Source organism: Chlorocebus sabaeus, chromosome 8, assembly GCF_047675955.1.
Source record: "Chlorocebus sabaeus isolate Y175 chromosome 8, mChlSab1.0.hap1, whole genome shotgun sequence".
Classification (NCBI taxonomy): domain Eukaryota; kingdom Metazoa; phylum Chordata; class Mammalia; order Primates; family Cercopithecidae; genus Chlorocebus; species Chlorocebus sabaeus.
This window is the reverse complement of record NC_132911.1, coordinates 133,695,074-133,718,313: the sequence shown is the minus strand read 5'-3', so window position 1 is coordinate 133,718,313 and position 23,240 is coordinate 133,695,074. Positions and strand designations below refer to the sequence as shown.

Below are 23,240 nucleotides of genomic sequence, written 5' to 3'. Positions count from 1 at the left end.
AACTACCAGCCATGAGCTTTCTGTTTGCTTTGGCCCCTCCTATCTTTCCTCATTTTCTCCATCAGGTTCTCTCCCTTGGCCACTTCCGATTTCTTTTCTCTTCCATTTTTCTCCTGTTCACACTCTTCCTTTTTAAAATGCCATCTTTTTGGACAAACAAAATGGTTCAAAACATTAAAGGAAAATGAAAAAGAATATTATTTCATTCCCACATTCATCTTGTTATCATTGAGTTTTACCTTCTCTTATCCTCTCTACCATTTCCCCATAGGGGTACATATTTTATATTAATTATATATATACTTTTGCATTCTATTATATGTATAAAACTTTATTACATATTTATTAGATACATACATATACATGTAATATACATAATTATAAATGTAATTTTGCATTTTATGATATATGTAGTTTTGTATTCTGTTCTTTTAACTTAATATTCACATTTTTAAATTCAGCAAATGCTAACTGAGCTCCTACTATATGCCAGACATTGTTCCAGGGGCTGGGGACACATTCGTGGACAGACCAGCCATAAACTCCTACTGTCATGGACTTAGGTCTAATTCATGGAGAAAGACAATAAACATAATACAAATGATGTTAGGAGGTGACAACTGTTATGGAAACAAAGAGTAGGGTGAAAGAAGATTGGGAATATTCATAAAATAGTATCTTGTGTTTCTACCATTTTTTTTTTTTTTTCTGAGATGGAGTCTCGCTCTGTCACCCAGGCTGGAGTACAGTGGGCACAATCTTGACTCACTGCAACTTCCGCCTCCTGTGTTCAATCAATTCTCCTGCCTCAGCCTCCTAAGTAGCTGGGATTACAGGCACATGCTACCACGCCCAGCTAATTTTTTGTATTTTTAGTAGAGATGGGGATTTCACCGTGCTGGCCAGGCTGGTCTCGAACTCCTGACCTCATGATTCGCCTGCCTCGGCCTCCCAAAGTGTTGGGATTACAGGCGTAAGCCATCGCGCCTGGCTATTTCTACCATTTTCTTATGTCCTCAGTTTTATGTTGTCCTTGATGTTGATGGATTTTAATTTATTGAGAACCTTAGGACTATATAACTTTATTATTATTTTTTTGCTTTGTTTTGTTTTTGAGATGGAGTCTCACTCTGTTGCCTAGGCTGGAGTGCAATGGCACAATCTCAGCTCACTGCAACTTCTGCCTCCCAGGCTCAAGTGATTCTCCCGCCTCAGCCTCCTGAGTAACTGGGACTATAGGTGCCCGCCACCACACCTGTCTAATTTTTGTATTTTTAGTAGAGACGGGGTATCGCCATGTTGGCCAGGCTGATCTCAAGCTCCTGACCTCGAGTGATCTGCCTGCCTTGGCCTCCCAAAGTGCTGGGATTACAGACGGGAGCCACCGTGTCCGGCCGGGACTATATAACTTTAAATCACGAGAGGACATGGGAGTCATTGAGAGCAAACCCTTCATTTCTAAGGTGAGGAAACAGGTCCAGAGAAAAGAAATGACTTGCTCAAAATCATACTGCCCCCAAGTAGCAATGCAGGGGCTTACATTTTAATTAAAGTGATTTTCATTAATTCTAAAGATGGTTCTTTCAGAATCCTACTATGCCATTTCCCTATAGTGAGAAATTTAATTTGTGTCTGGCTTTTATTAAAAATAAAGCTGCAGTGGGCAGCTTTATACAAATAGCATCTTAACGAAAGCAAGTCTATTAATAAAAACAACAATAATAATAAATAATAGAAAATGTTAATATTTACTGAGCTCTTAAATTTTCTATGCCCTGTGCTAAGCAGCTCTACATGAAATAATATACATCTGATAATGAGTACCATAGTTTCATTTTTTTTTTTTCTTTGAGATGGTCTTGCTCTGTCACCCAAGCTGGAGTGCAGTGGCGCAATCTCTTCTCACCGCAACCTCCGCCTCCTGGGTTCAAGCGATTCTCCTGTCTCAGCCTCCCAAGTAGCTGGGATTACAGGCGCACATCACCACATCTGGCTAATTTTTGTATTTTTAGTAGAGATGAGGCTTTGCCATGTTGGCTAGGCTGGTCTCGAACTCCTGACCTCAGGTGATCCGTCTGCTTTGGCCTCCCAAAGTGCCGGGATTACAGGCATGAGCCACTGCACCCAGACACTTTCTTTATTTTATAGATGAGAAAATGAAGGGATTAAAACTTAAGCTTGACCAAGCCTGGGGTCTGACTGTCAGCTTGTATCATATACAACTTTTTTGTTGTTTGAGTATTAAAACAGCCATTGTCAACAAAAATCCCCCAAACTCTCAAATTAAAAAAAAAAACAACCAAATGTCAAAAGCCAAGATAATCAGGTACATACATTTATTTAAGAGTTTACCAAACATTTGAGTTTTACCAACCTTTTACTGATCATGTTTCATATGTAATTGTTGCTTTTTATAGCCAAAGACAGTTGGAATTAGCAATTTCCTAAGTTCTAGTCAGTTCTCACAGTAACACAGTGAAATAGGTGATAATTGTGCCTGTTTTATAGATGAGTAGTATAGTATTATTATTATTATTATTTTTTAAGATGGAGTTTTGCTCTTGTTGCCCAGGCTGGAGTGCAATGGCGCAATCAACCTCCGCCTCCTGGGTTCAAGTGATTCACCTGCCTCAGCCTCCCAAGTAGCTGGGATTACAGGCATGCGCCACCACGCCTGGCTAATTTTTGTATTTTTTTTAGTAGAGGTGGGGTTTCTCCATGTGTTGGTCAGGCTGGTCTTGAACTCCCGACCTCAGGTGATCCACCCACCTCGGCCTCCCAAAGTGCTGGGATTACAGGCATGAGCCACCATGCCCAGGCTTAGTGTAGTATTTCAGGTGGAGCTTGGACACTGAGGGATTTAGTTAATGTTTACAGAAAGGAAAAAGAGGTGGGGAAGCAAGGCAGGTGAAATGATTTATGCAAAGCAGGGAGCTAAGACTTGGTCTAGAATCCTGATTCACCTCCTCGTAGGTATGTGACCTATGGCAAAGTACTTGAACTGTTTGTGCCTCCATTTTCTCATCTGAAAACAGGGAGGTAATAAAATATCTTTCATAATGTTGTAAGGATTACATTATAAATGGGTAGAAATCACTTTCTATAATACTGGCGGAAACTAAGCGATTGATCAGAGGTTATTGGTGGCAACAGTTCCTTCTGTCGTTATATTTCAGATTAAATCCTTTTGTCTTCTAATGATGGTATTTCTGTAAAACACACAAAAAACCTTTTTTTTTTTTTAAAGGGCATTGATAAATTAGTATAGTTTATCAATCTTTTAAAATGTCATTGATAAATTAATGACTGTGGACACAATTAAGAATTATCTTTTTCTTTTCTTTTGAGACAGGGTCCCACCCTGCCGCCTAGGCTGGAGTGCAGTAGTGCAATCACAACCCACTACATCCTTGACCTTATGAGCCAAAGCAATCCTCTTGCCTCAGCCTCCCAAGTAACTGGGACCACAGGCTCACACCACAATACTCGGCTAATTTTCCTTTGTTTTTAATTTTTTTCTACAGACAGGGTCTCGTCATGTTGCCCAGGCTGGTCTCAAGCAATTCTGGGCTCAAGCAGTCCTCCCACCTTGGCCTCCCAAAGTGCTGGGATTACAGGCATGAGCTACCATCTGGAATTCTCTTTTTCTATAGGCAAAGATTTCATCTAATTCTGATGGTGTACTATGTAAGGTGGGTGGAAAAGCAGAGATGAACTAACCTCTTTGTAGGTTTTGGGGTCACAGTGGGGTGAAGCTCAGAAATGAATGGCCTGCCCAGCCATTTTTCTCCCTTCTGTTCCTCTGGAGCCATCTATGATTTTATGGCATCTTGTCCCTTCCTTCAGGTGACGCCCTTCTGTGCCTGTGCCTTTTCCTGATGGAAGGAATGGGATTGTCAGAGCTAAACATGCCAAGTGAGCAGTCCTTTGTGCTGCTGAACCACAGCAGGGGCTGAAAGAGCTGTTAGTGGAAGGGGTGGCACATTCTGAGCATACCCTCTTGGATTTTTATGCAGCCAGTGAGTCTGTAAATGGAGCCACAGGCTTGGTCTGCAAACTGCTTACAGCATCAGTCAGCATGGGGGAACAGCCTATCCCTTGGGAAAAAACTCTCCTCGAGGGTAGGGCTTGGGAAAAAGTGAAGGCGTGCAGAAAATCTTTTCCTCTTCTCCCTATTCAAATCTTGGCAAGAAAGCACACTCTTCATTTCTGTTTCCTGTATCAGCAGCAGATTCCCAATTTGAACTTCAAGGCATCGTCCTTGCTTCGTCATACGTCAGCTTTTCCGGCTGCAAACAATTTTGCTTCTCTAGTTGACAAGGACTCTAATAACTCCAGGTGGTGAATGGGCGGTGGGGAATACAGTTCTGTAGAAATACAGCTCTAAAGCAATACAAACACAGAGGGAAAAAATGGGAAACTTGGCAAGGGGGAAGTGCTGGAATAAAGCATTTTACCTTTATTGACATTGAAGAAACCTCCCCTCAGCTGAACTCCAGATTCATTCAACACTTCATGGTTTAGCCGCACAGCGGAGTATTATGTAGCCTTTAACAGCGGTGTGGCTGACGTTCCTTTATTAAGGAAGGTTGATAAAGATCCACTGTGAGATGAAAGACAGCAGATTACAATTCAGTAAATGAACCATTTTAATAAAAATATGTGCTGCGTTTATCTAGATATAGACAGGAAAAACATTTGGAAGGTTGTCCATATGGTGTGGGTGGTTGGATCATGGGTGTTTATATTTTCTTTCATTTGCTCATATGTATTTTCAAATTTTTTTGCTGCAATCAATATGTATTACTCATATAATCAGGGTGCATAGTGCATAGGGGCACCTCATTTACTGCTTGGGTCCTCCCTTTTTTTTATCCATTCATTCAACATATTTAGGGAGGCTCTCCTAGGGGTCGGGCACCATGGCAGGAACTGCAGTGGGCACAGTGATGGCTCCGTCTCTGCCGTCACAGCTGACATTGTAACAAGAGGTGGTTTTTGGTTGTTTATTTCTTTGTTTTTTTTTTTAGTTAAAACATTTTTAAGCTAAAAATGTAAAATAATTAGAGGCTGGGCACGGTAGCTGACACCTATAATCCCAACACTTTGGGAAACCAAGGCAGGAGGATCACTCGAAGTCAGGAGTTTGAGACCAGCTTGGCCAACATGGCAAAACCCCGTCTCTACTAAAAACACGAAAAAATTATCTGAGCATGATGGCTTGTGCCTGTAGTCCCAGCCACTCAGGAGGCTGAGGCAGGAGAATCACCTGAACCTGAACCTGAGAGGTGGAGGTTGCAGTGAGCTGAGATCGCACCACTGCACTGTAGCCTAGGTGACACAGCGAGATTCTCTCTCAAAAAAAAAAAAAAAAAAAGGAAAGAATTAGAGTTTGTGATAAGTGCTGTGAAGGAAAAACACCAGTGACATGCTAGGGAATGAGTGAAGGTGGGGAGGGGGTTCACCTTTGGAATGGTGATGGGGGAACCGCTTTGAACCTGAAGGCTGACAAACAGCCAAGTGAAGAGACTGGAAAGTGTACTCGAGGTACAGAAGAGAACAGCCAGTGTGAGGCAGTGGGACCCTTTTTTCTTCCTCAGGTTACCTGAAGGGTTGGGGAAATGAGACTTGGAGTTGCCCCACTTGTGAGAAATATGTTAGATTTGCAAATGTGATGGAGGCTCATAGATAAACCTTGTAACTCGGGGGACAGCTTTATGGCTCCTGTGAGATTGGTTAATGTTTTGCTAAATAACAGGAAGGTGTCAGTTTGATTGGTTGCCTTCTTACTTGGGTTCTTTTTGAATAGCGGCTCTGATGTCATTTTTCAATGCTGGATGAGCTTCTAGCCCTTCCCAGGAGATTCTCAGGCCTCTGTCCCCTGTCCTCTTCCCCTTTCTTCATTAAATATCCATGGAGTCTTCATCCCTAAGGCAACACTGGAGTCCCTGACTATGGTGGAAATGTTTGGAGATGTCTCTTTCCTCAAGGATTCGGTGTTCATTCATCCTGTGAAAAGGAAGAGAGTATCAGTTGATAGAACTCCCTGAATGTTCAATTGAGGAGTGAGACTGGATACGGAGGCAGCAGAAACTATCCTCTAGGTGCTGAAGCGTACTGAAAGATGTCTTTGAGTGAAGGCTGGCAGCAAAATGTAGTCTTCTCTAAGGACAACTGGGCAATAACAAATCAGGAACCATAAAAATGTTCAGATCCTTTGACCCGGTAATTACAATCCAGGGAGCTTATGCTGAGGTCAGAGTTTTTTAAAAGGAAAAACAAAGAAAACAGAATGTCTCTAATAGCAGTTAACAGTCAATAATGATATAGTGCTTTGGAGCCTTGAAAGTATTTTCTTATACAGTCTTCATGAGAGCTTCCCAACATTTCTGAGAAGCAGACAGTCTTATCCCCATTTCACAGAAAGGAAGCGAAGATCAAGTGAGTGCGTGTACTTCACTCTGGCAGATTCAGAACCTGAGCTCCAGCTCATGAATGGTTGCCCAGTGGGTTTGGTCAGAAACTCAAGGTACAGCTGGGCACAGTGGCTCACGCCTGTATTCCCAGCACTTTAGGAGGCCAAGGTGGGCAGATCAGCTGAGGTCAGGAGTTTAACACCACCAGCCTGGCCAACATGGTGAAACCCATCTCTACTAAAAATGCAAAAATTAGCCAGGTGTGGTGGCACATGCCTGTAATCCCAGCTACTCACTCAGGAGGCTGAGGCAGGAGAATCACTTGAACCCGGGAGGCGGAGGCTGCAGTGAGTGGAGATCACTTGACAGCCCTCCAGCCTGGGGCGACAGAGCAAGACTCTGTTTCAAAAAGATAAATAAATAAAAATAGAAAAAAAGAAACTCAAGGTACAGTGGTGGGAGTCAAAAAAAGCCTAAGGAGAAAACCAAGACTGAAAACAGTTACTGAGCTTAGTCTGTGCCTAGTTCAGTCCCTAGCATTTTACAAGTTTTCTCTGAGTTAACACAACAGACTTGTGGGGGAAACTGATGCTTTCAGATGTTGAATAACTTGTGTAAGTTGTAGAGCAGGTTTCAAAGCCTGACCAGGTTACATCCAGAGCGTAGAGGTGGTTTCAGCTTTGCTGTGTTGCTCTCTGCATTCACAGGAATGCTTAGAAGGAGTGAATACATGAACACATGGATGAACAAATGGATTAGGGAGGTTAGGACATGAGAACCAGCTTCTGTAGAGAACTGGACCTCAGGCTTCCCGTGGATGACAGGTTCTTTTCCATAGTTCTGCATTTTCTACCTGCAATACAGGAATGCAGTTGCCCAGGCCCCTCCCAGGAGAGTTGCAGCTTCCCTGGCCCTCGAGGCCACACTTCTCCAATACCTTTTGCCTAAAGGCTCTTTTTCCCTAGAGGCTCAACTCATCCCTTGCAAAATACCCAAAGCCAAATGAGTCTAGGGGGTAAACCAGCCATGTAGGGTGTGGAACTTTAGCAACTGAAAGAAACTGAGGTATTTCGGTATGATGAAATATTTACTCTGTAGTCATTAAAATGATAGATGTGAGTGTGTAGAAATATGAGAAAGTATTGGGAAAGAGTTGCACATATCTGAAGAAACCAGTGAAAGCAATGTGCCTTTATTTATTTATTTATTTTTGTTTTTTATTTTTTTGAGACAGAGTCTCAGTCTGTTGCCCAGGCTGGAGTGCAGTGGTGGGATATCAGCTTACTGCAACCTCTGCCTCCTGGGCTCAAGCGATTCTCCTGCCTCAGCCTTCAGAATAGCTGGGAATACAAGCATGTGCTACCACGCCTGGCTAATTTTTGTATTTTTAGTAGAGACAGGGTTTCACCATGTTGGCCAGGCTGGTCTCGAACTCCTGGCCTCAAGTGATCTGCCCGCATTGGCCTCCCAAACTCCTGGGATTACAAATGTGAGCCACCGCACCTGGCAAAGCAATGTGCATTTACATGGATAAAGATTGGAAGATAAGAGGACTGAAAACTGTGTAAAAGTATTGATATCACGTGGTGTCACCATCCAGTTTACTAAGCCAGGAGCCTCTGGGTCATCCCGACAACCCCAGTCTCCTCTTCCCCCAGATTGAACTTGCAGATTCTGCATCAGTTAGCATCTTAATTCCGGTGCCTGTTCTTCATCTTCACTACCAGTTTCCTTGTGCAGGCTCTCTCCTTATCCCTCTCCTGGACCCCACAGCAGCCTCTTAAGTGGTTTGCTGGCCCTATGTTCTCTCTACCACTGTAGTCCATATTGGACCCTGTGGTCAGAGTGATCCTGATATAAAACATATCTGATTATGTGTCTCCCTTGCTTAGAAGCGTCTCTTTCCTTGTGGTTACCTTCAGAAGGCAAGCTCAAATTTCTTAGTGTGGTGTACGATGTCCTTTACAATCTCAGTGTGTCACAGTACCCCCACAATACCCCCCATCCCTTGGCCCCCTGTGTTTTCTTCTTGGCCCTTTCCCCTTCCCTTCAAGACTAAGCTCAGAGGTCCCATTCTTTTTTTTTTTTTTTTTTTTCCTGAGATGGAGTCTCTGTTGCCCCAGCTGGAGTACAGTGGTGCAATCTTGGCTCATTGCAACCTCTGCCTCTTGGATTCAAGTGATTCTCGCGCCTCAGCCTCCCGAGTAGCTGGGATTACGGAGGCATGTGCCACCATGTTCGTTTAATTTGTTTTTGTTTTGTTTTGTTTAGTAGAGATGGGGTTTCACCATGTTAGTCAGGCTGTCTCGAACTCCTGGCCCAAAGTGACCTGCCTGCCTCAGCCTCCCAAAATACTGGGATTATAGGTGTGAGCCACTGCCCCTGGCCAAAGGTCCTATTCTTTGTGAAGCCTTCACAGTTGTCCCAGGGAAAGTTGGTTCCTCTACCCTTCTGAATTACAAGAAGTCATGCTTTGTTTTAAGTGCAAGGATGACAGCCTGTCCTTTCACTAAACTCGCAGCCCCTCTGGAGCAGGAACTTGATGTCTTACTACTACTGTCCTTCTTCCCAGACCCTCAGCCTGATGCCTAGGACACAGTAGCGGGGTGGGGGTTGGGGGGGCAAGAATGTGTGTTGATTGAATGAATCAATGATTGAGTGAAACCATTTATTCTCTATAGTGTTTTAAAACTGATTTAATAATAAATAAAAGTTTCCAAGAAAACAGCACTGCAGGAAAGCCACAGGACCTTGTGACATTTAAAAAGATACAGACAATGCAGTGTCCATAGAAACTGTGGAGTTGACAGATTGGGTTTGAATCCTGGATCTGTCACATATGGAGTTTCGGTTGCCTCATTTATAAAATGGGCCTGATAATAGTACCATATAGGATGGTTGTGAAAAAGCAAAAGAAGAAAACAAGTCAAGAGCTTAGAGCTTAGTACAGTGCCTGGCATATTGTAAGGACTCACAAAATACAGCTATCCACAGTGCGTAAATCATCATTAAGAGACTAGTGCTCTTATGTAAGCCTTTTTTTTTTTTTTTTTTTTGCATCTTTTGTTCAGTTTTTCAACATAAATCTTTGAAAGCTTTGACCTCAGAGAAAATGTGATTACATTCATGCAGAATGATGAAGACAGGATAGGGGTCTTGTTTTCTGAGCCAGCTTCCTCTTTCAGGGAATTCCCACATGGGATAATGGAAGAACTTGTGAGTTCTTGTACATGGCAGGAATGGGCCCAGGGCAGCTAAGGAGAAAGGTGCATCTGAGAGGGGCATTCCATGTTCCTCACAGGACTCATCGTATTTTGTTACTGCTATTATTTTTTGAGATGCATTTCGCTCTTGTCATCAAGGCTGGAGTGCAGTGGCAAGATCTCGGCTCACTGCAACCTCCACCTCCTGGGTTCAAGCGATTCTCCTGCCTCAGCCTCCTGAGTAGCTAGGATTACAGGCTCCCGCCACCACGCCCAGCTAATTTTTGTATTTTTAGTAGAGATGGGGTTTCACTGTGTTGGCCTGGCTGGTCTCGAACTCCTGACCTTGTGATCCACTTGCTTCGGCCTCCCAAAGTGCTGGGATCACAGGTGTGAGCCACTGCACCTGGTCCAGTATTTTATTATTATCACTTCTCAGTGGACTGCTTCTTTGCTGGACCGTAAGCTCCCTAGGCCAGTGCCATGTCTATATTGCTCTCCATAGATAAAATTAGGACAGTGGATGAAAATTGTTGTGCATCGGATTTTTGCTTGCTGTAAAAGAGGTTCCTCATAGTCAAAGGCTGATGATTGCAGTAATGAGCCCCCTGTAGTTGGAGAATTGGAGCTGAACTAGATATTCACGTATTAAAGATACTATGAAAGATTTCTGCTTTTGGTGGGAGATAGGGTTAGAGGTTTGTGGTTACTCAGAGCTCATATCTAAGGGACTGTGCACGTGTATGAACTCCTCCTCCGGTTCACATTGAGGACAGCGGTCCATCTGAACCCAGGTTATCTGAGGTTGGATATCAGTATGTCAGACAAGTGGACCAAGCTTCTTGGATTATGAGGACTTTTCTATCAGCATCAACATTTGCAAAACATCATCTCCAGCCAGGCGCGGTGGCTCGTGCCTGTAATCCTAGCACTTTGGGAGGCTGAGGCAGGTGGATTGCCTGAGCTCAGGAATTCCAGAGCAGCCTGGGCAACATGGTGAAACCCCGTCTCTACTTAAATACAAAAAATTAGCCGGGCATGGCGGCGTGCGCCTGTAATCTCAGCTACTTGGGAGGCTGAGACAGGAGAATCGCTTCAACCTGGGAGGTGGAGGTTGCAGTTAGCTGATATCGCGCCACTGCACTCCAGCCTGGGTGACAGCAAGACTGTCGCAAAACAAACAAACATCTCCTTCCATTTCATTGAAATTGACCAGAATTATAAGAGCTACAATATAGAACCCCTGAATCCTCCTGAAGTATGATAATTAAGGTAAAAGTCTGAGGCCTAGGAATGTTGCCCTTAGTGTATGCCTTGAAAAAGCCACTTCATCTCTCCATGACTCAACACGTTTCTAAGTAATATGCCCACCATGTTACATACCATTTGGTTTCTACATAACTCAAGAGGAAGACAAAAAGGCTAAATAAGGTAAGGGCTGCCCTTCTGTGTTTTGTGGCAAGGAATGATTTCTTGGCCCATACAGTAAGGCGCAGATAGTTACTGGAACCTTAGCGCTTTGACTAGAGCTTCGTTCATAATCAGGATTTCATGGATAGGCTCCTTGGTTGCATGAAACTCTTGATATGCTATGCAAACGTGTGTGCATGTATGTGTTTTACCAGGGGGAAAAGTCCATACTTTTACGGGATTTTCAGTTGGGCCTGTGACCCCAAAATGTTCATAATCATTTACCTCCATCTTAGTGATCTGCTCGGCTGTCAAACTGAAAACAACCCTGGGAGAGATAACATTGTCATCTTTTCCCCTTTAGTGTTAATGAAAAAAAAAATCAGCGTTATAACAGGATTAGGAGAAGCTAGCTAGATGGAATGTTCTGTTTTTGTCTATAAAGAGGAAGGGATCATTTATGTTCAGAGTTAAAGGGGAATTAGGGAATTAAGAGGCTGCGCCGTCTTCACATCCAAGTTTCTGCCCTCTAGATATTTTTGCCCAGAGTCGACCCCAGAACAGGGGTCTGATTTATCTGACAGTGTTGTAAGTGGAGTCTAACTGTGGTTCTCAGAATGATAATTTTTCACCTCCCAAGGGCGTCTCCGCGATACCATCGCAGGCGGTAACGGTGCAGTCTCCTGGCGCTGGGCGTCTGCCAGGCACACGTGCCGCGCTGGGAATCGCGGGCGAGGCTCAGTACCTGACCCGAGGGAGAGAGGCGGGCCCCGCAGCCTAGCGGTTCCAGGCGTGGGGTATGGCAACTTCGCAGGGCTCAGCATCGAGTCCCGATGTCCAGTTCCTGCCATTTCCAAGGCCGCTGACAAGAGGCAGGTCACCGCCACTTCTGAACCTCCGTTTCCCATCTGTACATCAGAAAGACTGGAAGACCCCAACCCACTCAGAAGCTATCTCGGCGCGAAGGTGCTGCCCCTTTAAGTACGCCGGGGGATGCAAGGGGTGGCCACGCCTCCTTCCACAGCACGCCGCGCCCGCCGACCACCTGTCTCCGGATTCGCCCCGCCCCTTCGGGAGGGGCGGGGAGGAGGGGCGGAGAAGATAGGCTAAGGATTTACCTTGCGGGGCGGGCGTGCGGCGCATGCGCACGGCCGGACAGGTCCGCGGCGCCCTCACTTCCTGGCATTCCCCCCTCCCCCTCCTCGTCGTTACCCTGTACATCCGGGTCACTTGCCCTCCCCGCTCGGAGCCGCCGCCGCTGCCGCTTGGCTTGTCGCGGCTCCGCCACAGGGGCAGGTGCTGAGGGGCTCCCGGTCCGGCTGCTGCCGCTCCCCCGCTCCGGACCCGGGGCTCCCCCTAGCGCCGCTGAGGAGCCGCCTCTGCGGCTCGAGGAGGGCGGAGGAGCGGGACTGAGAGCGTCTGGAGGCTCGAGCGGAGGGTGAGTGATTGGTTTTTGCCATTTTCCCCTCTTCCCTCACACTCCTCGCTTTCCTGCTCCGCGACCCCATTTTGGCGAAGAGGCGGGTGCGGTGGGGCCCGCGCTGGCGCGGGGCTTCCTCCTTCCCAGGCGCGCTGGGCCCGCCCCCGGCCCCGCGGCGCCCCGGGGCCGCTTCCTCTCCGGCCCCGCGGCCCCGGCCTGCCCCCGGCGCTCATTCATTCGGGTCTTCCTTTCTTCCGCCCCCTTCCTTCCAATGGCACCTCCAGCGCGCTCTCGCCGCCCCCTCCCACCCCAGATCCTGCGCCCGCCGGTGACTCCTTGCTCCCCGGCTCGTCCCTCCCGCGTCGGCGTTGTCCCCCCGCCCCATGCCGACTCCCACCACTCCTTCCTCTTCGCGGCCGCTTTTCCTCCTTCTCATCCCCTCTTCCTGTCCCCAGCTCCACACCCCCTTCTCCTCCGGTCTTCGCCACGCCTCGACACCCAGTCCTGGTCACTGGTGTTGAAGTTGGTGTCTTTATCGCCCCCCATCACTTCGCCTTCCACCTGCGCGGCCAGACCTTCCAACTTAGATACTGCGTTGTCCTTTTAATTAATGCTCAACGTTTAAAGTCCAGATTCTCAGTCTTAGGGTGTGGTCTTAGTTTGTTTCCAAACACGCAATTTCTACTATAATTACCCAAATCTATAACTGTCAAACTGTAGTGAAAGTGGCAGTTGCTGTGTGTGTGTGTGTGTGTGCGCGCGCGCGTGTGTTTTAATCTCCTGGCTATTCTGGGTCATACTGAGTACCTTTTTTCTTTTTTTCCTGGAAGACTTCTATGATGGATTAATTTCCTCTGAGTGTAAAATTTGGCAGATTATTATTCTTTCTACTCCTCTGGATTCCTCCTCACTTGGTCCCTTGACTGATTTGCAACATTACCTGTTAATACATTGCTGTAGAAATGTTTGTTGGTGATATTTCGTGTCTCATCTGTCAACAACATTTTTTGAGTACCCCCTGTGTGCAGAATACTAATGAAATGCCCGAATACTTGGAGTACCACAAAGCGCCATTCTGGATAAAACTAAGGGTTTTTGGAATTTGCTTACACATTTTTTCCTACTTCTGTGTAAGTGTATTGAGTTTGCCACCTTTTTAATCTCTATGTGAAAAATGTGTGTCAATCAGTTTTGTGTGTTTTAAGTCTTACTGTGTGGGAGATCGGCATTCCAGAAGAGTATTTTATATAGCTAAAGGAATTTCAATCACTCGGTGTTTGGTGACTTACTATCGCAAATCATTTTAGACAAATATACCTCAAGAAAAACACACTGATCCTTTTAATTCTTTAATTGTATTTAGTAATAGAAACAGAAGCTTTGTGTCTAGAACTGCTTGATAACTGGGGCTTATTTGATAGCCTGTTTGTAGAGTGTTGCAGTTAACTGAAACTCCCTAATCAGCATTCATAAAATGAAATGACAGCACTTTTTTTTCCCTGTGACTTTCATATCCATGATAATGAACTCCAAGAGAGGCTCATAGTCCTAAAGCACACCTACCTGCATATTATGATGATGATACTATTGCTGTCAGTATTTATGGCAGCATTTTCCAACAGCTTCGTTTTTGGGAGCTTGGTGTTAAAAAGGTACTTGGCTGTCCCTGCTTAGGTTTTGGATAACCACTTCAACAGTTAGATTTCTTAACGAGAGAGAGAGAGAGACAGACAGACAGACAGAGAGAGAAAGAATATGTATTTGCAGAACAGTTTTGCTAGATAATAATCTTTAAAAATCTTTAAAACTTTAATAGTGATGTAGCTGTTTGTGAGGAACCTCTTGCTTTGTAAAACGTTCTAGACTATATAGTATGAATTTTAGATTATGTAATTGGATAGAGGCTAGATTTTTCTCTCCCAAGAAAGTGGTTGGTTGATCAGAGGGAGGCGTGTGGTCAGTAAGTTAATTCTAGTTGCCCCAGAAGAAGTATAATTTCAGATGTTGAGTAAAACTAAGTGAATGCAGTTTATTTTTGATAGATTTTTGATTGACATTTAAACTAATCGAAGTTAAAATTCATTTCTCTGAATTCTTCAGAAATAAACAGGTTTTAAAAATTTACAGGTTAAATTAGTGTCCCTCTTGAGAGTATTTCACTCATATCTGAAATGGTCATTTATCTTTATATAGTAAATAACAATTGATGGAGAAGTGTAGAGGGGTGCTTATTTCACTCCTAGTCCCCGTAGGGCAAAATACTGGGTTGTCACTTATTTGAGGTTACTTGACTCTTACTAAGTATTAATGCATTCAACTGTAAGAACTTACAATTTTCTCTTACATTGTTTAAGGAAAACAAGACTGTAATAGTTGGAAATAACTTAGTGGCATACCTCCTATTTTTGGTCTCTTCTGTAACTACACCAGAGTTTAGCACAGTGCCTGCCTGGTGCATAGTGGGTACTTAATAATGATGTTTTGAACAATTGAGTTAATGGCAAGGTCAAAGAATCTTAGACTGTAACAGCATTTTGTAATTATGTGGCAAAAATTTTTGAAAAAGATGTTGATTGCTCTGAACTGTAGTTTTTTTCAGGTATCTTGTGTATTTTTAAGACTGCTGGTCGGATGCAGTGGCTCACGCCTGTAATCCCAACACTTTGGGAGGCCGAGGCGGGCTGATCACGAGGTCAGGAGATGGAGACCATCCTGGCTAACACGGTGAAACCTCGTCTCTACTAAAAATACAAAAAAATTAGCTGGGCGTGGTGGTGGGCGCCTGTAGTCCCAGCTACTTGGGAGGCTTAGGCAGGAAAATGGCGTGAACCTGGAGGTGGAGCTTGCAGTGAACCAGGATGGCGCCACTGCACTCCAGCCTGGGCGACAGAGCAAGACTCCATCTCAAAAAAAAAAAAAAAAAAAGACTGCTATATTGGGTTATTTAATTTGCTTTGAGATCTTTGGGTGAGGAAGTATAGATATGATTTTGTGTTGTACTTTAGTGTCTAGAATGGATTTGTTTGCTTAGAATGGGCATTTGATATATGTATCTTATCAGCATTTATGAACAACAGTGAATTCAAATTATTTCTTGTGCATTTAGAGTTTCTGAAAGTCCACATAAATGTTGTTGGATGTGTGAGCTCATTCTGTATTATGATCAGTTCACTAAATCCTAGCTCTTAATTATGCTGTAATATTGAACACCTACTATATGCCAGATTCCTTTTAACCATTAGGTTAGTTTTATAACAACTCTGCAATGTGTAGTTTAACTTCTATTTAATTCCTAATTAACATGAGGAAAGTAAGGCTCAGAGAGCTTAGGTTAGGGGTATGCGATTAATCATAATTAAATATTTCCAATTACGTATACTTGTCAAGTATACTCTGAAGTGGGAGATGTTGAAGACCAGCATTTGAACCCATCACGTTTACTTAAATTCTATTTCAATGTACTAATCTTATATTTTATATGAAGTATTTGTAAAACATACTTAAAACAGCAAATCTCAAAACTTTTTCTTTTTCAGCTGCCATGGAGGATGGATAATGTTCACTTGTTCTGTACTCTCCTGTAAGCATATACAGGATTGACAGCTAGCTGTAGTTTCACCCCTTTCCCACTTGTGCAAGTAATTAGAATGCAAATGAGTCACATTTGTAAACTTTTTAAACAAAGAAATCATTGTTAGAATTTTGATTATTTAAATATAAACATTTCTTGCAACACACCTTCACATCTGGATAATGGTACCATGGGTCAGAATGACTACTTTTAAAGATATTGTGTGATTTTAAGGAGAAGACTTAATGCAGAGATATATTTTTGTAGCTATTTAATTCATTTTGAAAAGATTGATCATCAACATTAAGGTACTATTGTATGTGACACTGAAGCCTGAGTCCTGTACAGTTATTTTTTGCTAATACAGTAATCTCTTCTTGTTATATTTTAGTTGATGCATTATGTATGATATATATTAAATTCTAGATTGATACACACCCTTTCTACTGTGTTTCGACCAGGGGTCCCCAACCCCTGGGCCATGGCCTGTTGGGAACCAGACTGCACAACAGGAGGTGAGCGGCATTACTCCCTGAGGTCTGCCTCCTGTTAGATCAGCAGAGACAGCATTAGATTCTCATAGTAACGTGAACCTTTTTGTGAACTGTGCATTAGAGGGATCCAGGTTTTGTGCTCCATGTGAGAATCTAACGCCTGGTAATCTGAGGTGGAACAGTTTCATCCTGAAACCATTCCTTCTGTCACCCTGTCTGTGGAAAAATTGTCTTCCATGAAACCATTTCCTGGTCCCAAAAAGGTTAGGGACCATTGATCTAGAATATTTATTCCTTCCAATCATAAATTGGCATGTCCTCAGATAATCCAGATTAACCTGAATACTACTTAGGTCAAGCATTTTCAGAAAACACTTGATAAGAAAGAAATTATGACATAGTCCCAGATGTCATAATGTGACATATGTCATATTGTTCCCGGACCAAACTGAGGGTCAGGCTGCTATTTCTCATGGCCCAATAACGAGATGCAGGTGAACTGGAGAGGAAGAGAGTTTTTATTTTCTGCAACCAGTTATAGGGAAAACGCCTGGAAATTATTGCCAGACCAACTCAAAATTACAAAGTTTTCCAGAGCCTATATGCCTTCTAAGTTATATGTCTACATGTAAGCGTGCATTCATCTAAATAACATGAGTGATTAACTTCTTTTAATCTATAACTAAGGTCGAAGTCCTGAAGAGCTTCCTCTGGAGCCTCAGTAAATTTACTTAATCTAAATGGGTCCAGTTACTGTGGGTGATTACCCTTATATTGTCTTCTGCAAAATCACAGAGGTTTGGGGAATTCCTTCAGACCCCTAGTAAACTTGTTTGTGGAGGCCTAGGGAGGTTCTTCAGACCCACAATAAAACTTGTTTAATCCTAAATGGGTCCTGTTAAGAATTCGAATGTTCATTGTTTTATCATGCTTTAAGGCCCAGGAAAGGCCTAGGCAAAACTGGTGATGAGCTTTTGTTAATCTCAGTCTTTGTATAAGGGCACTGTCTTTTAATATTTAACTGAACCACTCAGTCAGTACTGGAACAGTTGTTGTGGAGGCCTGCATGAGTGAGACCTGGCCTGCCGCAATATGGTGTAATATATCATAATATATATTATGACATATCATAATATGACATATAATGTGATAATTTAAGGATTATTTATGCCATTTATCTTAGTGAGGATAACAAAGAATCGAATTCTGTGAAATCTGTGACCTGAGGTACACTTTTATAGTTTGTTGACTTGTTGACTTGACCTTTGCCAAATCCTCTAATCAGTAAAAATCCTCTAACTGAGAGATTCTTCTCATTGTAACATTCTAGTATGTATGGACAAAAACATTGAATTTAATTTGACAAATTTGCTTTATATGATTATGTGAAGATCCTCAGATTATTAAATGGGAATAACGTCCCTGTTACATGCCTCACTAAACTGTTGTGAAATTTTTATGTTAATTTCAATTCAACATAACAAGGAAGGCAGCATATAATTTTACTAATGTATTTCTAAGTCAAATGATTATTAAAAATAATTTTGTTTTTGAGCACAATATGTGGTATATAGATTGCCATTAACTACCCAAGTAGTTATCGAGTGCATAAGTAGGATTATATTACAGTGAATAAATCATTTGTGGTTCTTCCTTACAATAGAATAGAAGATACAGAGAGAGTTGAATTCAGTGATATGTGTTACATAGGTACCTAATCTTTTTTTTTCTTTTTTTTTTTTGAGATGGAGCCTCACTCTGTCGCCAGGCTGGAATGCAGTGGCACGATCTCGGCTCATTGCTACCTCCAACTCCCTGGTTCAAGAAATTCTCCTGCCTCAACCTCCCCAGTAACTGGGATTGCAGGCACATGCCACCACACCTGGCTAATTTTTATATTTTTAGTAGAGATGGGGTTTCACCATGTTGGCCAGGATGGTCTCGGATCTTTGGACCTCGTGATCCGCCCGCCTCTGCCTTAGGTACCTAATCTTAACTAGTTCAAGATAAAAGACCCTGTTGTAATGTCGTCTAAACTCTGACCTGAAGAGTAGACCAGTCAGTCAAGAGGGAGAGTTTACATGGGGGTAGGAAGAGAGAGAGAGGCAAAAAGCCTGAAGATGAGAGAAGTCATGTTAGAAACTGATACTGGTTATAGTATGACAGTAATGGAGACTGTAAAGGAAGAGTGGGAAAGATGAAGCTAAAGAGGTAGACGAGAAGTAAACCATCTGCATGAGTCATGTTAACAAGTCCCATTCAGTTCCCGCTGAAGGCAGTGGGGAAACCATTATAGGATCTAAATAGGGGAGAGAGTAAAATACTCAAGTTGTCTTTTGGAAAGATTGTCCTGACTGCTTTTGGAGAATATATTAAAGGTGAAGTGAGATTGGATGCAGGGAGACAAATTAAAAGGCTGTTGCTAATATCCAGGAAAGAATATTGATGACATCAAATCTATAAGATGTGATGATTTACTGGATGCGGGCTTCGCTGAGCCAGTAGCTTTGCCTCCAGTGGTAGAGTAGGGGATAAAGTTTTCCCCAAAGGGCTAGGTGCCAGCCCTTTTTCATGTAAAGTTGAGATCCTTCATGGGGCTAAGGCTAAGCCAGGTGTGTTTCACGTAAGCATTTTCCATTGATCTACCGCATTGTTAGTCATTGAGTGTAAGCTGACCCTAGGAACATCAGGCTGGACGCTCGTGAGGCCTCCATGAGTTGGGCATTCAGTTTCCACTGGAATCCAGAAGCAAGCTAATAGCTGCTTTTCAGAAGGCATAAACCTGATCTCTGTGTCAGGGAGACAAAGCGTTCAAAACCCCAAGGGGCACCTGTAGGTGGAGGCTGCCTCTTTTTGCCAAATCCTCTCATCAGCGAAATCATGAGACTTATGGCTCAGAGTGGTCCTTAGGATTGTGGGGCCCCAAAGGTACTAGTGCACTTTTCTACATACAGCCCTTTCTGATTGGAAAAACCCTCACTGGCTCTTAAGTGAGTCTTTTAAGTACAAAAAGATAACACATCAGTTCTTCTTCTTCTTCTTCTTTTTTTTTTTTTGTTGTTGTTGTTACCGAGTCTCACTCTGTTCCCCAGGCTGGAGTGCAATGGCGTGATCTTGGCTCACTGCAACCTCCGCCTTCTGGGTTCAAGTGATTCTCCTACCTCAGCCTCCTGAGTAACTGGGACTACAGGCACATGCCACCATGCCCAGCTAATTTTATATTTTCACTGGAGACAGGGTTTCATCATGTTGGTCAGGTCTTGAACTTCCAACCTCAAGTGATCTGCCTGCGTCGGCCTCCCAAAGTGCTGGGATTACAGGTGCGAGCCACTACACCCAGCTTTTCAGTTCTTACTATACATTATGACGTAGAGGCAACGATAGCACATTGAATTGGTCCAAAACATGCCACCCATAAGTCACATTTATTTTCCTAACCACTGTAAACCCTGCCCAGACCCTGTTAGCTTAATCTGAGTGTCTGCCTGACAGGACTAGATAGAATGGTTACCTGGGTGCCTATTTCCAAGAGAACCAAAAAATTTTGAGTCTCTCCCTGAACTTCTCTGGGCAAACCTCCTGGTATGTCTGGCCTTCAGTCCATCTTGGGGATCAAGGAGACCTCAGCCCCATTCCTAACCATCTTTCTCATTAAAGCAGAAGAGTTTGGGGGTGGGAGCAGAGAGGGATCAGGGAGTGGGGAAGGGGAGAGAGCAACTCGGTGCTGGTAATCAACGCTTTATATTCACTTTGGGTCATTCTCTTGCGTTTTAATGTTTTTGGTCTACTTGAAGCTCTGTACTTGGCAGCAAGGCCATCATTACTTACACCATTTCTTTTAGTTTGGGGGATTTGGCTCAGCAATCACAGCCACAGCCTTTCACCTGGGACCATGGGGCTTGTTGCCCTTATTATGATATTCCCCTCCTTCCACCAGCCCAGAGGATAGTGAACAACTACCAAGCCACCATTTGGTTTCAGCCTCACTTCTCACTGCTCAGTTTCTAAACGTTAATTCCACTCCTGTTCATTAACAGGTAAACAGGTGGGGGAATCTTTATTCCCACCTTCTTCCCATCCACCACTAGGATCACTCTCAGATCCCAGGGTGTCTTCCCTTGTCCCAGAACTCAGTCTGCAGGGCCTTTATCCTTTCTCTTAGAGAGTTATGGCTTTGTCAGCATCCCACCCTCTTTCCCCAGAACTGTCAAGAACCATGATGGTCTGAGATTTTATCCTACTTGCAAGCTAAGTTATCCTGCCACATTTTCATAGAATCTGGTAGAAGACATGAAACTCCTGTGTTAAAGATCAAGGGCAGATTATTATTCTCTATCATAGTAGTATCCAGAGTATCAGCATTTGTGCTGGTTTTCTGAACCTCATTCTACAGGATGACATGAAGAGGACTGACCAGGTAATACTTGTACACACGGTGGGCTATCTTGTTGGAGAGAAGCCCTGAGTTAAGGGAACCCAAATCTTTTCTAATGAGCAATAAGCATGCCTGCCCTTTGCTCTGGAGGGATACATTATATTTATTATACTGAACAGACAGTAAGCATGCTTGTCCCTTGCTCCAGAAGGAGATACTATCTATTTCTCAAGGCTGTTCACTCTACAAACATTCTTGAAAAGACACTCTCTAGAGCAAAGGGCAGCTGGTACCTCTGCCTGTACTGTATGCAAAAGAGATACCTATGAAGCAGCCTGCTCTACATGGTGAAACCCTGTCTCTACTGAAAATGCAAAAAATTAGCTGGGTGAAGTGGCGAGTGCCTGTAATCCCAGCTACTCAGGAGGCTGAGGCAGGAGAATCGCTTGAACCTAGGAAGCAGAGTTTGCGATGAGTCGAGTTCATGCCACTGCACTCCAGCCTGGGCAATAAGAGTGAAACTCCGTCTCAAAAAAAAAATAAAAATAAAAATAAAAGATACATATGAAGAATTATTTTCTAACATATCTAAATTATACTTCATTAAATCTGACATTTAAAAAAGTGCCAGGTACACTTGACTCACGCCTGCAATCCCAGCACTTTGGGAGGCTGAGGTGGACAAATCACTTGAGGCCAGGAGTTTGTGACCAGCCTGGTCGACATGGTGAAACCTTGTCTCTACTTAAAATACAAAGATTAGCTGGATATGGTGGTGCTCGCCTGTAATCCCAGCTACTTGGGAGGCTGAGGCACAAGAATCCCTGGAATCTGGGAGGTGGAGGTTGCAGTGAGCCGAGGTCATGCCACTGCATTCCAGCCTGGGGAACAGAGGGAGACTCTGTCTCAAAAAAAAAGTTCCTGGCATATAATAAGAACACAACACGTATTATTATTGTTGGTGCTGTTCATTTTTTAATCTGTTTTTGAGGACAAAGTTATATGTAATGACCTTGGTGGAAATTTGAGATTAATTTCCTCAAAGATAAGTTGGTCACTTTAATAACATTTACTCAAAAAGTAATGACTGGCATGTGCAGACATCTTTCAATTTGAAAGAGATCACAGAGTTTTAAGAATTTCAGGGACATCGAATTTAAGTGAAATATGAGAAAACACCTTAGGATGCAAGGTGTGAGATTAGTTTGCTTTCTTTATATCAAACCACAGTTCTGTACTTTAAATTCTGGCAAATTCCAGCAAACTAAAAGATGTTAATTAAGCACATTTTCAGGGAGGCTTCTTTCCCTTTATAAAAAGGGACAGCATAGATTTAGGTAGATGAGAGGCTAGCATAGTTAGTGAAGGGAATATTCAAATTCACAATTTTTCTTTTCTTTGTGTGTGTTTTTTTGGGGGAGTAGGACTCCATTTTATTTATTAGCATCTTATAAATGATCCTCCCTTCCAGTTATTTTCTGTAAACAAGTCTTCTAAAAATGTTATTTTGAAAGCTAACTTGCTGAAGATTATTTGTTATGTTTGAATTTATTTTGATTTAAATGTTAAATACTAAATATGTCCTGGTATTTAGTAAATATATTTACTGAGTTTTTTCTAAAAGTTTGGAGAAGTCAGCTTCATTTATTCCATTCATTTGGATTAAAGCATACATTAATTTAGAGACTTGGAAACTTAAAACAATCTTCTAGCTATGAAGCTAGTTCTCAGTTGCCAGTGGGTAAAAGCAGGTGGATCCCTGAAAATGAGGGATGATGCATTTTGGAGTCTTTTTGATAATTGGAACTACCTGTATTAAAATGTGAATGTGGTTAAACTAAAGCTTTGTCTTTCTATTTATAGAACAGTATGTTGAAGGCAGTAGTCAAAATATGTAGCCTGGTTGGCAACCTTTTGAAATGGGTGTGCCAAAGTTCCATTATGGTATGTGCGATGGTGACAACTGGCCGGTTTTCAGTCTTTGGTATGTGGCACTGACCTCTTAGTAGTCTATTAACGTATTAAATGTGTGTCTTTTAAGAACCTAGTTTTAGCAGATTTTCATTGTTCATGCCTTATAAGCAACTTTTAAAAACAGTGTTTTATTAAAATTAAAGTTTTTAAACCATTTTCAGAATACGCCTAGTTTGGGTAGGAAGGTAGCCTATGGATTTAAATAATTTTTAAAAAAAATGTGTAAGCACTTCACAGTTCTTTCTAGTTGAGATCTGCAAGTGGAACTTTTTGTGAAATTCTTTCGCTGCTCCTTGTCTCTCAGATCCCTTCTAGGATCTTGATAGGGTCTCATAAGTAAGAGATGAATGAACAGTTTTGTTTATTTGTTTTTTGAG

General features: G+C 43.0%; 1 protein-coding gene across 30 annotated transcripts in view; it reads left to right on the top strand.

Annotated features, from left to right (window-relative positions):
- Nucleotides 1-23,240, top strand: part of CYRIB (CYFIP related Rac1 interactor B) — a 172,286-nt gene that overhangs the window by 62,598 nt on the left and 86,448 nt on the right. For 7 of the 30 annotated variants that reach the window (XM_008001534.3, XM_008001531.3, XM_038000134.2 and 4 more), the window contains exon 1: nt 12,240-12,467. The exons of 19 other annotated variants lie outside the window; for them this stretch is intronic. The gene's annotated coding sequence lies outside the window, so the exon portion shown is untranslated. Of the gene's footprint in view, nt 1-12,237; nt 12,468-18,477; nt 18,497-22,854; nt 22,874-23,240 lie in introns of those variants that run through there. 4 more of the 30 variants (XM_038000141.2, XM_008001533.3, XM_073018353.1 and 1 more) reach the window with 3 other exon arrangements.